Genomic DNA, 16,710 nt, shown 5'->3' with positions numbered 1-16,710 from the left:
CTATATACAATTTACATTAGGGAAAAGCATATACTAAATACTAGTGTTTTGCCTAATTTAACCAGCCAATGATTTAGCATTGTGACCCAGTAAGAACTGCTTTATATCTATCTATCTTTATGCTGGGAACAATATAAGTTTTACCAAGGACATTCAAATCTTTTCTTCTAATAATGTGTAGTTAAAAATACCTCACTCAGAAATATGACCACTGTACAACTATTGTGGAACTATGAGTTTCTTAGCACTTTTATTCAGTGCCCTAATAAATTATTCAAGGTAAATAAATGTTTCTAATTTATAGATTACACTTATGAGCATCCACACTGCCTAAAAACCAGGTTTCTGAATTCAAAATAAACATTACTGTATGACTTCTAAAGTTGAATTAAAAATCTTTATACCAGAGAATAAGAGTATGATATGTATATAGCATATTTGATCTTTTTTTTTTTAAACTAGCCATGAGAAGAATACTCAGAGATGATTACTTTCTTATACTTGAGTGAATTCATCATTAAGGTCTCTGTAACATATCTGGAACCAAGGTTTGTTCTCAGTTTTTTTAAAGACTGTATTATCTCATAAAATGATGAGGTTTGACCACACTTTGAAGACACTATGTTAGGCATGAAGACAGTGTTAGATGAAATGCACAATTTCATACCTCTGTCCTTTCAAGTGTATGAGTACATACAATCAATTCTTAGTAAGTCTGCTATGAGAGGATCTTTAGAATAAAGTATTAAAACACATGGTAACATCTTAAACGTAAGAATTACCTGGAAAGCTAATCAAACATAGAGGGACTGAAACATGACTAGGGTAGGGGTGTGAATTTTTATTTAGTTTAATCTGTTGCTTTCTACTCAACAACTGAAATTAGGATGAGGACAATAAAGCAGCTGAGTGCGTATTATGTGACTGGCACCGTGCCAAACGTTTAATAATCACAAGCACCACATGAGGGATGTACTAGTATCCTGATTTTAAATATGAATAAAAAGATGCACAAAAAGGTTACACGGCTTCATGAAGGTTATGTAATGACAACACAGCCATTAAGTGACAGAGCTAGAACTTTACCACCATGCCACTTCCAGGTAGCAGGAGGTTATTCCGAAAGCCCGGATTGCTCCCCGTAGGAACTGAACTTTCATGAAGTATTACAACAAAAAAAGTTGGTAACTATTTATGAGGCAACCAGAAGACAGGTGAGAGGGTTTTGAGAGCAAGAGAAGCACAAAAAAAAAAAAAAAAAAAAAAAAAAATGCTATCATTTTTATCTATTTCCAAATTGTACCGGGCTCAGCCTCCTTATGGCTTTTTTATTTATTTTATTTTTGTCTTTTTAGGGCCACACGCGTGGCATATGGAAGTTCCGAGGCTAAGGGTAGAATTGGAGCTGTAGCTGTCCGTCTACACCACAGCAACACAGGATCTGAACTGCGTCTGTGACCTACACCACAGCTCACAGCAACGCCAGATCCTTAACCTACTGAGCAAGACCAGGGATTGAAACGGAGGCTTCATGGATACTAGTTGGACTCATTACCACTGAGTCATGGCCGGAACTCCTCCTTTTCTTTCTTAAAGACTAGGAAGAGAAGCTGTTTCTCCCTTTGGGGGAAAAAAAAAAAAGCCAGGGGTATGCATGCCTGCATGTGAGCACATACACAAAAGCACCTCCACTATGTCTCCAACACTGTTTCATAAAGAAGACACTAACTCCAAAAACAGGAATAAAGAACTAATGTTCCCTTAAATAAATTTATAAACATAAAAACTCCACTATATTATCTTATTTTTCCCATTTTGCCTGATACCACAAATCTGAGAACCACTTCCCTAGACTACTAATCTGTGGGTGTGGCTACTGTTTAAGTAAACATGGTCAATTACGTTGCTTGTATATGTATTAGCGCTCTGCATTTTAGTTAACCTGCTTTATATATATAGGAAATATTAAGTTTTATAGCAAGCATATTAAAACTGTAAAGTCCTAGTATTACAACATATGAAAAGTTAAGATTTCTTGCTTTGCTTATACACTGAGAAGTTGATTTTGTTATCACATATATAATAATACATATTATTACATAAAATGTAATAATCATTTAAAATGTCTTTTGATACTGTTCTGTAACTGGACTCAGAGGTCAAACGAGGCAGAATCACAGAGCAACTTGCAAGCTTGTATGCAGTCTCCTAGCCCAGCGAGTGAGTGAGGTGAGTGAGGAGTGAATGAGTAAGGGCTGGGGCTCAGGCTCAAGCCTGCCTGAGCCAGGTTCCATCCACTTAGGGGAGGTATCTTTTTCTACCTCACAAAGGGCTCTCTGCTAGTCAACCTATGCAAATACCTTAATGAACACTTGTACCTAACCAGCAAAAGACACTGCACAGGCTAGCAGCACCAGCAAGCCAACAATATTTTGGAAGCCCAAGGAAACAATTTTTTAAAGCACATACTTCGAAGTCAGCAGAAATATATTATCTACAATCATATGTTATCTGAGATATGCAATTCTAAACCACAGTTATGATAATCCTGCCCCTTCCTATTCAAAGAGTGGTCTTCAGACCAACACTGGAATCACATGGGAAAGCAGGACCTTAGGTCTCATTCTAGACCCACTAAACATAAAATCGGCATTTTTAACAAGATCTCCAGACAATTTTTAACTACATTCAAGTCTGAGAAACAGTGATCTAGACAAGTAGAGATAGCAAATCTCGGGTCCCATGTGGCCTGAACAGCTAGCTTCAAGAAACATCCCACAGTCTACATTAAGTGCTTCCTCACCGCTGCACTGACTTAACTAGATACAGCAGCTATTACCTGGTAGTTAACAATCTGCTTAGCAGAGTAAACACATACTTGGAATTTGTTGTGAAAAATAATTCTTATGTATGTTTTCTAAAGCCCACCTTTTACTAGGTGGTTTAATTGACTTGAAACATCTTTTATATTCACCTTTTGCAAACTCAAATTTTCCTTCAAGAATGTTTAAAACGAGTCCTCTTTACTCAATGCTGAATACACAACGTACACACATACATCACAAGAGGAAATTAAATAGTCTATCAATTATATTTATGCAAAAGTATAATTATATTTTAGTGAAAAATTTTATCACATTAAGGAAAACCACTTTTATAGAACTATTATGTTCCTAAAATAGAAATTTTAAATAAAACAATTTATTACAATTTGATATTAAAAGCCTCTAATTGTAATGTCATTGGCACATGCCATTTCTTTAGTTTCATAAGTAAAACTAAATATTAAGTAATACTTGGATATTTTAAAAATGAATAGGAAGCATTTAAAGTACCATTAGTTGGAGCTCCCGTCGTGGCTCAGTGGTTAACGACCCGACTAGTATCCATGGGGACTCAGATTTGATTCCTGGCCTTGCTCAGTGGGTTAAAGATCCAGCATTGCTGTGAGCTGTGGTGTAGGTCTGGGATCCCATGTTGGTGTGGCTGTGGCGTGGGCCAGCAGCTACAGCTCCAATTCAACCCCTAGCCTGGGAGCTCCATGTGCCGTGGGTGTGGCCCTAAAAAGACAAAAAATAAAAATAAAAAATAAAAAAATAAAAAATAAAGTACCATTAGTCTTCAACTAATGTGTGTATTTGAAAGTAAAAAGGGAGAATCATAAAAATAATCAAAAAGATGTTTTAAACATAGGGTCTGTAAATGGACCCAATTTTATCATTTATAGTAACATAATATGGTATTTTAAAGTGACAGTTTTAAAAGTTTTTTCCTCCTAATTTGCTTTTGCTTGTTAACTTCTATTCTTAAAACACATGTGAAAAATATCTGGAAGTAGCAATGTGTCAAACTGCCTTTTTTTTTTTTATTTTTTTTTTTTGGTCTTTTTGCCTTTTCTAAGGTCCGCTCCCACAGCACATGGAGGTTCCCAGGCTAGGAGTCTAATTGGAGCTGTAGCCGCCAGCCTACACCACAGCCACAGCAATGTGGAATCTGAGCCACGTCTGCGACCTACACCACAGCTCGTGGCAATGCCAGATCCTCAACCCACTGAGTAAGGCCAGGGATAGAACCCGCAACCTCATGGTTCCTAGTCGGATTCGTTAACCACTGCGCCACGACGGGAACTCCACACACATATCTTATTATAATGTTAACAGAGAACTTTTCTGATCAAAAAGCAATTTGAGGAGTTCCCATCATGGCTCAGTGGTTAACGAATCCGACTAGGAACCATGAGGTTGCGGGTTCGGTCCCTGCCCTTGCTCAGTGGGTTGACGATCCGGCGTTGCCGTGAGCTGTGGTGTAGGTTGCAGACGCGGCTCGGATCCCGTGTTGCTGTGGCTCTGGCGTAGGCCGGTGGCTACAGCTCGGATTCAACCCCTAGCCTGGGAACCTCCATATGCCGCGGGAGCGGCCCAAGAAATAACAACAACAACAACAACAACAAAAAGACAAAAAAAAAAAAGATATGTGTGCCAGGAAAGTCAGCCACAGTAACAAACTTTCATTTGTGCAAGCTGTATCACTATTGGGTTTTTTCCCTTCCAACTTTACTTACGAAAGATTACTAGCACACTTTGAGAGAGAAGAGTATGTCCTTATACACCCCTATCTTAGTCCCTTCAGGCTGCTGTACCAAACCCTTAGACAAGGAAGTCTGAGTGGCTCACAAACAACAAAAATTAATTTTTCACAGTTCGGGATGCTGGGAAGTTCAAGGTCAAGGGCCTGGGACAGTGGAGTTCAGGTGAGAGAGCTCTTTCAGGTTTACAGTCAGTACATCCCAGGGGAACCGATGCATTCACACAGAGCACCCTCACAGGGAAGAAGGGACAAGGGAGCTCTGTGTAGTCAATTTTATGATCACTAACCCAATTCTTAAGGGATCCTCCCTCAGGACCTAAGTACCTCTAATTTCTCACAGCAGGCATAAGGATTTCAATATCTAAACAGGATGAGGGGAAGGTTCACAAACAGACCATAGCCCCCCCGATTCAGCTTCAACAATTATCAATTCAGGATGGACTGTGTGTCCATTCTACCCTCACTTAATTGCTATTACCTCCACACTTCAATCATTTTTTAAATGATTTTTATTTTTTCCATTATAGTTGGTTTACAGGGTTCTGTCAATTTCTACTGTACAGCAAAGTTACCCAGTTACACATATATACATTCTTTTTCTCACATTATCCTCCATCATGTTCCATCACACGTGACTACAGTTCCCAGCGCTATACAGCAGGATCTCATTGCTTATCTACTCCAAATACAATAGTTTGCATCTGTTAACCCCAGACTCCTAGTCCATCCCACTCCTTCTCCCTCCCCCTTGGTAACCACAAGTCTGTTCTCCAAGTCCATGAGTTTCTTTTCTGTGGAAAGGTTTATTTGTGCTGTATATTAGATTCCAGATATGTGATATCATATGGTATCTGTCTTTCTCTTTCCGACTTACTTCACTTAGTATGTTTCTCTAGTTCCATCCATGTTACTGCAGTGGCATTATTTTGTTATTTTTTTATGGCAGAGTAGCATTCCATTGTGTATATATAATATACCACTTCTTCTTAATCCACTCATCTGTCGATGGACATTTGTTTCCATGTCTTGACTACGGTGAATAGTGCTTCAATGAACATGCAAGTGCATGTATCTTTTTCAAAGAAAGTTTTATGCAGATATATGCCCGAGAGTGGGACTGCTGGGTCATATGGTAGTTCTGCATTTAGTTTTCTGAGGTACCTTCAAACTGTTTTCCATAGTGGTTGTACCAATTTACATTCCCACCAACAGTGTAGGGGGGGCTCCCTTTTCTCCACACCCTCTCCAGCATTTGTTATTTGTGGACTTATTAATGCTGGCCATTCTGACTGGTGTGAGGTGGTACCTCATAGTAGTTCTGATTTGCATTTCTCTAATGATCAGTGATGTTGAGCATTTTTTTTATGTGCATGTTGGCCATCTGTATACCTTCTTTGGAGAAATGTCTATTCAGGTCTTTTGCCCATTTTTCAATTGGGCTGTTGGTTTTTTGGCTGCTGAGTTGTATAAATTGTTTGTATATTTTAGAGATTAAGTCCTTTGAAATGATTTTCTCCCATTCCGTAGGTTGTTTTTGTTTTGTTTTGTTTTTTTATGGTTTCCTTTGCTGTGCAAAAGCTTGTCAGTTTGCTTAGGTCTCATTGGTTTATTTTTGCTTTTATTTCTGTTGCCTTGGGAGACTGACCTAAGAAAGTATTTGTATGGTTGACATCAGAGAATGTTTTACCTATGTTCTCTTCCAGTTTAATGGTGTCTTGTCTTACATTTAAATCTTCAAGTCATTTTAAATTTATTTTTGTGCACGGTGTGAGGGTGTTTTCCAGTTTCACCGATTTACATGCGGCTGTCTGGTTTTCCCAGCACCACTTACTGAAAAGACTCTTTTTCACATTTTATATTCTTGCCTCCTTGGTCTAAGATTAATTGACTGTAGGTATCTGGGTTTAGTTCCGGGTTCTCTATTCTGTTCCATTGGTCTCTATGTCTGTTTTGGTGCCAGTATCACACTGTCTTGATTACCACAGCTTCGTAATACTGCCTGAAGTCTGGGAGAGTTATGCCTCCTGCTTGGTGTTTGTCCCTCAGGATTGCTTTGGTGATTCTGGGTCTTTTATGGTTCCATATAAATTTTCGGATTGTTTATTCCAGTTCTGTGAAAAATGTCATGGGAAATTTGATAGGTATTGTACTGAATTTGTATATTGCTTTAGGTAGTGTGGCCATTTTTATGATATTAGTTCTTCCAGCCCAGCAGCATGGACTATCTTTCCATTTCTTTGAATCCTCTTTAATTTCCTTAATGTTTTATAGTTCTCAGCATATAAGCCTCTCACCTGTTATGTCAGGTGGGATTTGTATTGTATTTTTGTATTCTGTTTCTAATATTTCATTGTTAGTATACAGAAATGCAACTGATTTCTGAATGTTAATCTTGTAACCTTCTACTTTGTTGAATTCATTCATCAGTTCAGATAGCTTTTGTGGAGTCCTTAGGGATATACAGTATCATGTCATCTGCATACAGTGCCAATTTTACCTCTTTTCTTCCAATTTGCATACCTTTTATTTCTTTTGTTTGCCTGACTGTTGTGGCTAGGACTTCCAATACTACATTGAATAAAAGTGGTGAGAGTGGGCATCCCTGTTTTGTTCCAGATTTTAGTGGGAAGGCTTTCGCTTTCCTCCATTGAGTATTACATTTGCTGTGGGTTTGTCATAAATGGCTTTGATTATGTTAATGTATGTTCCCTCTATACCCACTTTGGTAAGAGTTTTTACCATGAATGGAGGTTGGACTCTGTCAAATGCTTTTTCTGCATCTACTGAGATGATCATGTGGTTTTTGACTTTTCTTTTGTTAATGTGGCATATGACAATGATTGATTTGCATATATTGAACCATCCTTGTGAACCTGGGATGAATCCCACTTGGTTGTATTGTATGATCTTTTTTATATATTGTTGGATTCGGTTGGCTAAAATTTTGTTGAGAATTTTTGTATTTATATTCATCAAATATATTGGGCTATAGTTTTCTTTTTTTGGTGGTATTTTTGTCTGTTGGAATTCGGGTGATGGTGTTGTCATAGATTGTCTTTGGGAGTGTTCCTTCTTCCACAACCTTTTGCAAAAGTTTAAGAAGGATGGGTATAAGTTCCTCTTTGTATGTTTGGTAGAATTTACCTGTGACGCTATCTGGTCCCGGACTTTTGTTTGTAGGGAGTGTTTTTTATTACATATTCAATTTCATTTCTAGTGATCAATCTGTTCAGTTGATCTATTTCCTCTTGATTCAGCGGTGGCAGGTTGTAAGTCTAGAAAGTTGTCCATTTCTTCTAGGTTGTCAAATTTGTTGGCATACAATTGTTCACAGTATTCTCTTACAGTTTTTTTGTATTTCTGCAGTATCCTTTGAGATTTCTCCTTTTTCATGTCTTATTTTGTTTGGATTTTTTTCTCTCCTTGATGAGTTTGGCCAGAGGTTTGTCAATTTTGTTTACCTTTTCAAAGAACCAGGTCTTGGTTTTATTGATTTTTTTCAATTGTCTTTTTGCCTTTTCCAGGGTCACTCCCGCGGCATATGGAGGTTCCCAGGCTAGGGGTCGAATCGGAGCTATAGCTGCCAGCCTACACCAGAGCCACAGCAACACAGGATCCGAGCCGCATCTGCAACCTACACCACAGCTCACGGCAATACCAGATCCTTAACCCACTGAACGAGGCCAGGGATCGAACCCGCAACCTCATGGTTCCTAGTCGGATTCATTAACCACTGAGCCATGATAGGAACTCCACTATCATTTTTTTGAATCTCTATTTTATTGATTTCTCCTCGGATCTTTATGATTTCCTTCCTTCTGATGACTTTAGGTTTTGTTTGGTCTTTTTCTAATTCATTTAGGTGGTGGGTTGTTGATTTGAGATGTATCTTGTTTTTTGAGGAAGGTCTGTATTGCTGTGAACTTCCCTCTAAGCGCTGCTTTTGAAGCATCCCTCTTCATTATCATTTGTCTTGAGGTATTTTTTAATTTCCTTTTTGATTTCCTCATTTACCCATTGGTTTTAGTAGCATGTTATTTAGTCTCCATGTAGTCGGTTTTTTTCTCATTTCTTTTCCTGTGGCTGATTTCTAGTTTCAGAACATTGTGGTCAGAGAAGATACTTGAAATAATTTCTATACTCTTAAATTTGTTGAGGTTAGCTTTGTGCCCCAATATGTGATCAATTCTTGAGAATGTTTCATGTGCACTTGAGAAGAATGTATGATGTCGATTAAGTCTATCTTTTCTATTGTGTCATTTAGGATCTCTGTTGCCTTACTGATTTTCTGTCTAGAGGACTTCTCCATTGATGTGAGTAGGGTGTTAAAGTCTCCTACTATTATTGTATTCTCATCAATTTCTCCTTTTAGGTCTGTTAGTATTTGCTGTATGTATCTGGGTGCTCCTTCCTATATTAGGAACATATATACTTATGATTGTAATACCCTCTTCTTGAATGGATCCTTTTATCATTAAATACACACTCCAATCATTTTAAAGCAAATCCAAGATATACACTGAAATATATACATATGAAACTAAGTCTTACCTTTAAAAGACCAACACTTCCATATTAAACATACACAAAGTATCATCCCCTCTCTTACACACATAGACACAAACACACAAATAACTTCTTAATATTATCAAATATCCAGTCTTTTTAAAGATTCTTTACTGAAGCAATGGAAAAGAATAAAGTCATCTTACACTATTTTAGCAAATCTCTTGATAAACTGTCCAAATATTTTATTAGCACATATAAGGCCAATAAAAGATTATTTTTTAAATCACATACATTTCATTAAAATTAAATACTGTAACTTGTCCTTAATGTAAAAAAAAGTTGTTTGTTTTTTATATTCATGTTTCATAATACATTAATATTATGTAGTTCTTATCCAAATTCTAATTCCCTCAACAAGGCTAAGTCTAAAATAGAAACATATGGCTGACAGCTACTTTTAAAAACAGTAAACTAGATAAACCAAATTTTGATTAAATATAATATTCAGATTGCTTTTTAAAATTTTTCCCTACAGGGAATTGGAATGTTATCAATTCAGACTGTACCTGAATTATAATCACCTAGTCACAAAATAGGTTTATTTTATTTTATTATTATTATTATTTTTTTGCCTTTTGTCTTTTTAGGGCCACACCTGAGGCACATGGAGGTTCCCAGGCTAGGGGTCAAGTTGGAGCTGCAGCTGCCGGCCACAGCCACAGCCATGCAGGATCTGAGCCGTATCTGCAATCCACTCCACAGCTCACGTCAATGGTGGATCTTTAACCCACTGAGTGAGGCAACAGATCAAACCCATGTCCTCATGGATACCAGTCAGGTTTGTTAACCACTGAGCCAATAGGTTTATTTTTAATGCTGCTCTAAGTAGCAAAAGTCCTACCTTGTACAGAGGCCCTCTTATCTATGTTCTTACGGTGTCAAATAAGAAAGACTCCTAAGGCAGTGATTCTCAAATTTTTGGTGTGCATCAAAAATACCAGGAGGGCCTCTTAAAACAGACCACAGGCCCTACCCCCAGAGTTTCTGTTTCAGTGGTTATGTGGCATCCCTAATAATTTGCACTTTTAACAATTTCCCAGGTGACATTTAATGCTGTGGTCTGGAGACCACACTTTCTTACAGATCTGCATGACTGGGCATTTGCTTTAAGACCTACATAATACAGAGGAAAGAGCACATGTTTTGGAATAAGAGGAGGGTGGGTTCAAGTCTCACTCCCCCCCCCCAACCCCGGGTTACAAATTTTGAGAGCAAGTGATCAGTTTTCAAAGCCTGAGTTTTATCTACAAAAACAATTAAATTTCAACTTTTCTAGAAAGAAAAAAAAATGTGTGCTGGTTACCTTGGGGGCACTCTGGATCACCATCTACCTCTTCACTCAGGAATGAATGTAACTTCTCTTCAGATGAGAGTTTTTAATGACAAAAATTAGCCTTTTTTTTTTTTTTTTTTCCTTAGCTATCCTGACAGTTTAGGCCCACTTCTAGAATTGCTTGGCTACCATTCAATCTGATAAAACATGAACTTTAGCCCTATCCAAGTTTCTACCTATTCTGACATACTAATGTCACTGTCTTACAGCTCCAAATTTCATTCTGACCTGAGCCTTTTCCCTACAAATTAACCTAGTTCATTACCAAATTAATTCACTCTTGCAGTTTTTTAATCAAGGCTCCTATAAATTATTATGTAATATGTGTTTAGAATAACATGCTGAACCCAGTTAATTTCATATTCACTACTTTGACAATATACTGACTCTAGTTTTTAACTTCACTTTAGTTTTTAAATCCTTTTTGTTGGCATAGAAAAATAGAATTTTTATCCTAAAAGAGGACAAAATTCTATATTTCACACTGCAGAAGACAAGGCTTCAGATAATCAAATTCGGTATTACTGTTAAATAAACCTAACAAATTTTATTTACAATTTTGTTAAAAGTGAACTCAAACTTAGTGCATTACCTCTTATACAAAGCCTACAAGGGGTTCTCTTGTGGCACAGTGGGTTGAGGATCTGGTGTTGTCAATGCAGTGGCTTGGGTGGCACTGCTGTGGTATAGGTTTGATCCCTGCCCAAGAACTTCTGCATGCTGCAGTCGCAACCAAAAGAATTTAAAAAACCTATTAATCTATCTGCGGTCAACATGACAATTTTCTGTGTGTGTGCTTTTGTTTATACCAAAATCATAGCCTGGTGAGAAACCAGCAAAGAAAACTGTTCACAATAGGTTAGAAGCTGATACATAATTACATCAGAAGGTAAACCTGGTTATACTTAATTCATTACAATGAAAATTCACCCACTGCCAACTCTACCTGGATGACAGAATGATCTGGAGGGAAAGCCTATAAGATGCAATGCAATAAAAATTTCTCAGAAGCTCCAAGCATGATACTATTTAAAAAAAATTTATTCACTTACAATGCAGTCACTTATATAGGACAACAGAAATCACACCTATACAGAAAAGGGATGGGCTTTAGAATAAGACAGAGATGGGTTTGAGTCTCAGCTCTTTTCTCCCTAGTGGTTACAAAGCCTTTAGAGCAAGTGACCACATCCCCGAACCTGAGTTTCTTCAGCAAAATTCAGATAATTCCCCCAAGGTTTCAGGTTTTGAAGACTGAATTAAAACTACATCCAGGGAGTTACCACTGTGGTGCAGTGGGATCAGTGTTGTCTGTGCAGCAGCTTGGTCGCTGCAGGGGCATGAATTTGATCCTTGGCCCTGTGCAGTAGGTTAAGGATCTGGTGATGCCACAGCTATAATAGCCTGGGAACTTCTATATGCTGTGGGGCAGGCCCCCTTCAAAACCCCCAAAAGAAAAACACTACATCCAAAATATCTGTGACACATTAATGAAAAATAAACCTACTTTTGAAAATCTGGCCTATATTTACTTCCCTAATAATAATTCAAACTACCTTGTATTTCACAGATTTGTAAGGAATTTAATAGATTTATGTTACTAATGGAATTTTCAGAAACAGTTTTCTATTCACAAGACTTTCTGGTTATTAAAAATAAAGTACAGATGAGGTCCCACTGTGGTGCAGTGGGTTTAGGATCCAGCATTGTCTCTGCAGTGGCTTGGATTGTTATTGAGGTGCAGGTTTGATTCCCAGCCCAGCACAATGGGTTAAGGATCTGGCATTGCCACAATTGTGGTGTAAGTCGCAGCTGCTGCTCGGATACAATCCTTGGCCCAGCAACATCCATATGCCAAAGGTGCAGCCAAAAAAATAATAAATTATAGAAAATTTAAGAAAAATGGATGTCACTTTTTATAAAGTGTTTAGCTTTACTAATGTTAGCCCACAAATGTATTTTTTAGTATCATGTAGACATCTCATGATAGATATAAGTAGATACACCTAAATATGGATCTGCAGGCATATTCACAATGTAAGAGGATGTAAGCAGATCCAAGTGGATTTAAGTAGATATACCTAAAATAAGAAATCTTCAAAAACTCTTTCTCAAGGCAAAAATATAAATGTTTCATTAAAAGTTTTACTTGTAACCTTCAGAGTACAAGCATACCTGCTTTCGATGCAGTATATCCCCCACAAAAAACTAATGTTTCCCAGTTAATATATAAATAAACAACATTTTAGAAGATAAAATATGCTTTTCCATTCAAACTCTACTAAAGGCCAACCACAGTAATCCCTGCCCATCCATGACTGATTGATTTCTTAAGCTCTGGGTCAGGGCAGCCATTCACCCAAGTACAGCCAACAAGAATGGGAGTCCACACCCTAGTCAAAGGCAAGCCACCAAAAACAGAAGAGAAACTGGATGTCCCAGTGATAGCTGATGTAAGAACTCTGGTCACCCCAGACTGGATGGTAACTGACGGACCTGATCTTCTATGAGAATTCTGAAGTAAAAATTAAGAGCGAAGGTAAAAAGAGTGGAGAAAGGCACAATCCGTAAAAACAGAAAAGGAGAATAGGAAGCAGACACAGAGGAGCTGAGTCTCCGGTATTAATTTCTTTATTTAACAAATCACTGAGCCCAAGCAGAGGGTTATGTGCCAAGCAGTGTGTTAGGACAATTACAGCAAATGCAGCACTAAAGGAAGACAGCACTTCCGAGGGAATATGACAACGGGGTCATCAGAGCTGCTGTTAGGTCAACAACAAGTAAATGGCGAACTTAGCAACTTGTCATCTGCCAACTATAGATGGGAAAGAAGAGAGCAAAATGTGAAACAAAGCAGAACCACAGCGATTGTGTGCCCATGTCTAGTCCCATTCACGGTGCCTCAGAACTTCCCAGGGAAAGCCGCTCCAACGTGATCCTGATCCGTGTCAGCTCTTCCATGGAAGGGTAAGAATGACTACCGCGTGTGTACAACACTGATATTTCCCAAAGAATGCTGGTACTACCAAAATTCTCACCATTGACAAAGTACATTTAGGGGTGTAATTCTGAGTGCCAGAAAGAGCTGCAAATGAGTTTTAAAAAAAATACCTCCCAAAACTTATACAGGGACTTAATCACAGGGATTGCCCTGGCCAAAATTTTAAAATAGGTTATGGTAAGTTATTTATCTATGGTACCCAAGGCCTATCTCTTCTACATGCTCCACCCTATCCCATTGTGTTCTCCTTTCTATCAAAGCCTCCTAAAAAAAAAAGGATTTGGGATCTATGATTTGAATCTTAATATGGCAATTAAGTCAAACATGTTTTCTCTCCTGGGTTTATCTGCATTTATGGTCTTCAGATGAATGAAAGGCACCGTTGACCACGAACTGATTTTAAGCATCTCTGAGTAGTGACAGAGGTATAGAGGAGAGAAGGGTAAGCATTTCCTGAAATCACACTTCAACTACTCAACAGAGTCTGTCAATTTATTACCTGAAAATTAAGGAATGATACAATTAATAAAAATGAGTTGTTTTAAAACCATGTTTATAAAACAGAATACATTCAATGGTGAGTTCATTTCTTTTTTCTTTTTTTTTTTTTTGTCTTTTTGCCTTTTTGCCTTTTCTAGGGCCGCTCCCATGGCATATGGAGGTTCACAGGCTAGGGGTCTAATCAGAGCTATTGCCGCCAGCCTATGCCAGAGCCACAGCAATGCAAGACCCAAGTCACATCTGTGACCTACAACAGAGTTCACGGCAACACCAGATCCTTAACCCACTGAGCAAGGCCAGGGATCAAACCCGCAACCTCACGGTTCCTAGTCGGATTCGTTAACCACTGCATCACAACGGGAACTCTGGTGAGTTCATTTCTACCCAATCTCCTACCTTTAAAAATTTACACAGTGACACAAGATCTGATCAATAAAGTATATGTAAATTCTAATAACATTAATATGTAAGAATTTAGTATACTAAATGATTTATCACTACATGATCAAAAAAAATCAAAAATGCACATTGTGAATAGCTGTTTAAATGATCAGTAAGTCATAAATCATATCTAATACCACTGTCTGGTTCTATACTGCTAGGGCTTTGGCAATTTAGATTTTAATGGCACATTTATGCAAAGCTTATTGCTGAATTCTACCACAAATCAATTTTTTTATTCTATTTTAGTTTCAGATTTCATAAATTACTACTGACCATTTGATTACCATTTATAACTTAGCGCAGTTAAACAACTGTTCAGTATCTTCCTACTCCTAGGAAGCATACATACAACTCAACAAATGCTTCTTTGTACCTACAGCATTCCTAACACATTATACATTAAAATAAAGCCACAGTGACAGCTAAATAGACATGATTATTATAAAATTCTGTTTACTGGCATTTAAAACTCCTCAAAATAACCTCTCTTAGAACTGGATTATTTTTACTATCATTATCATCTGCAAGATTATAGTTAAGGTTAAGTTTGGGAAAGTTATCTAATTTAATACATTCAGGGACTCATTGAACCATTAAAAATTATATTACCTTAAAATGATGACCTGTTAGGGACCACAATATTTTCTTAAAATGACAGAAATTGCTTCTTTTTCCTCAATTAAATATATTTAACTTTCTGGATTAAAACTAGTCATGACTCTGTACTAATTAAGTTAGAAATCTTGCATGACATGAGAAATTTAACATATTATTTCTCATACATGCACTTAACATGATTATGTGTTAATACACATGGCACTTTAATTCATGTTTATTTGGAAAATTGCTCTCTGAAATGCAGTTATTCTTTTCTCAGAAGGTGAAAACTGCTCCACATAATTTGCATACCTTTCCACTCACTTACTAGCTATTTTGTTACCTTAATTCCAAATGATAATATATGACTGGATAGATTTTGAATAACCACTTAAAGTTTTATTAGCTCAATATCTTTAGAAATTGACTAAAAGCTGATGTCACACCTAGTGGAATAGAAAATTCTGTGCATACACATTATGCAACACAATTTAGAAATTCAGACTATTTTTGTCATGCCTATTTCTCAAGAGTTGAAAATTAGTCCTCAAAGCTTAATTAATGACTGTTATCCTCAACAGGGAGTCTCAGCATAACAAAACAGTGTTTTGAAAGATGCTATGTCTTTGCTCTTTGGGTCAAAACTGCAGAGCTGCTAATGGCCTGCATGTAGTTGTATCTAAATAAACTCTGAAGACCAGGTTATAGTTAACTAGCAGAATCAGAATTAATCACAACCCCTTAATTTAGGACTCTTTCTTATGTATCATTTATTAACTTTCCATGATTATATTTTTTTAAAGTAAGGAGGAAAACAATTACTTTTGCAATGACTAATTTATTAGAGAAGTATTTGTGTTGATCCTAGAAAAAGTAATCAGTGGTTTAGGTTCTAGTTCTTAGATTTATTGGATAGTCTGCGGTTTACACAGTAAACACAATATATGGACAAAAATGTTGACCTTTGAAGCCTGTGGGAAACCACAAATGCTTGAAACCCACACCATCAATTATCAGATGAAAATCTAATCAACACATCTAGCTTTTGGCAGTAGCCAATCTTTAAAAATATAAGGTAACATCAATTTGGGAAGGCTACTATGTGAATACAATAGTTTCACATGTTGCTGTGAAATAATGAACACTTCAGATATATTTTTTAGTTCTGTATTTAATACAGCTTATTAAAAAGCTAATTTCATTCCCCCTCTCTATTACTATTCTTCTAGTGTACAGCTGCCAACCATAGTTAAATCTGATTAGGCCCCATGCTGAGTTAATCAATTTGATAATGTCAGACATTATTAAGAAAGCGTACATGATATGGTCACAATGTCTACTAACAAAAGCATGTATGCCAAAGCTTTTGTTTTCCCAGAATACTGCAACTGCCTAAAGCAACTCGGTTTAACTTCTTTGGGGTTGTTTTTTTTTTTCTTTTTTTGTTGTTGTTGTTTTGTTTTTGCCTTATAGGGCTGCACCAATGGCATATGGAGGTTTCCAGGCTGGGGTCGAACCAGAGCTGTAGCTGCCGGCCTACGCCACAGTCACAGCAACGCCAAATCCGAGCACTTGCAACCTATACAGCAGCTCATTGGCAGTGCCGGATTCCTAACCCACTAAGTGAGGCCCAGGATGGAACCCACATCATTATGCATACTAGTGAGATTTGTTACAT

The 16,710-nt window shown here is 37.3% G+C and overlaps 1 protein-coding gene and 1 long non-coding RNA gene across 7 annotated transcripts in view; both read right to left on the bottom strand.

Moving 5' to 3' along the window:
• UBE2E2 (ubiquitin conjugating enzyme E2 E2) overlaps positions 1-16,710 on the bottom strand; it is a 383,225-nt gene that overhangs the window by 304,665 nt on the left and 61,850 nt on the right.
• Positions 1,325-6,870, bottom strand: LOC146397212 (uncharacterized). Its single transcript, XR_014822510.1, has 3 exons — positions 4,457-6,870; positions 3,919-4,169; positions 1,325-3,560 (listed from the first exon to the last, which is right to left on the bottom strand). It is a non-coding gene; the product is annotated as an uncharacterized LOC146397212 (long non-coding RNA).

The sequence above is a fragment of the Sus scrofa genome, chromosome 13, assembly GCF_054392235.1.
Source record: "Sus scrofa isolate SSC_HxYL_T2T_F1_AM1 chromosome 13, Sscrofa_HxYL_maternal_Yorkshire_Landrace_v2.0, whole genome shotgun sequence".
Lineage (NCBI taxonomy): Eukaryota > Metazoa > Chordata > Mammalia > Artiodactyla > Suidae > Sus > Sus scrofa.
This window is presented reverse-complemented; position numbering and strand designations above follow the sequence as displayed.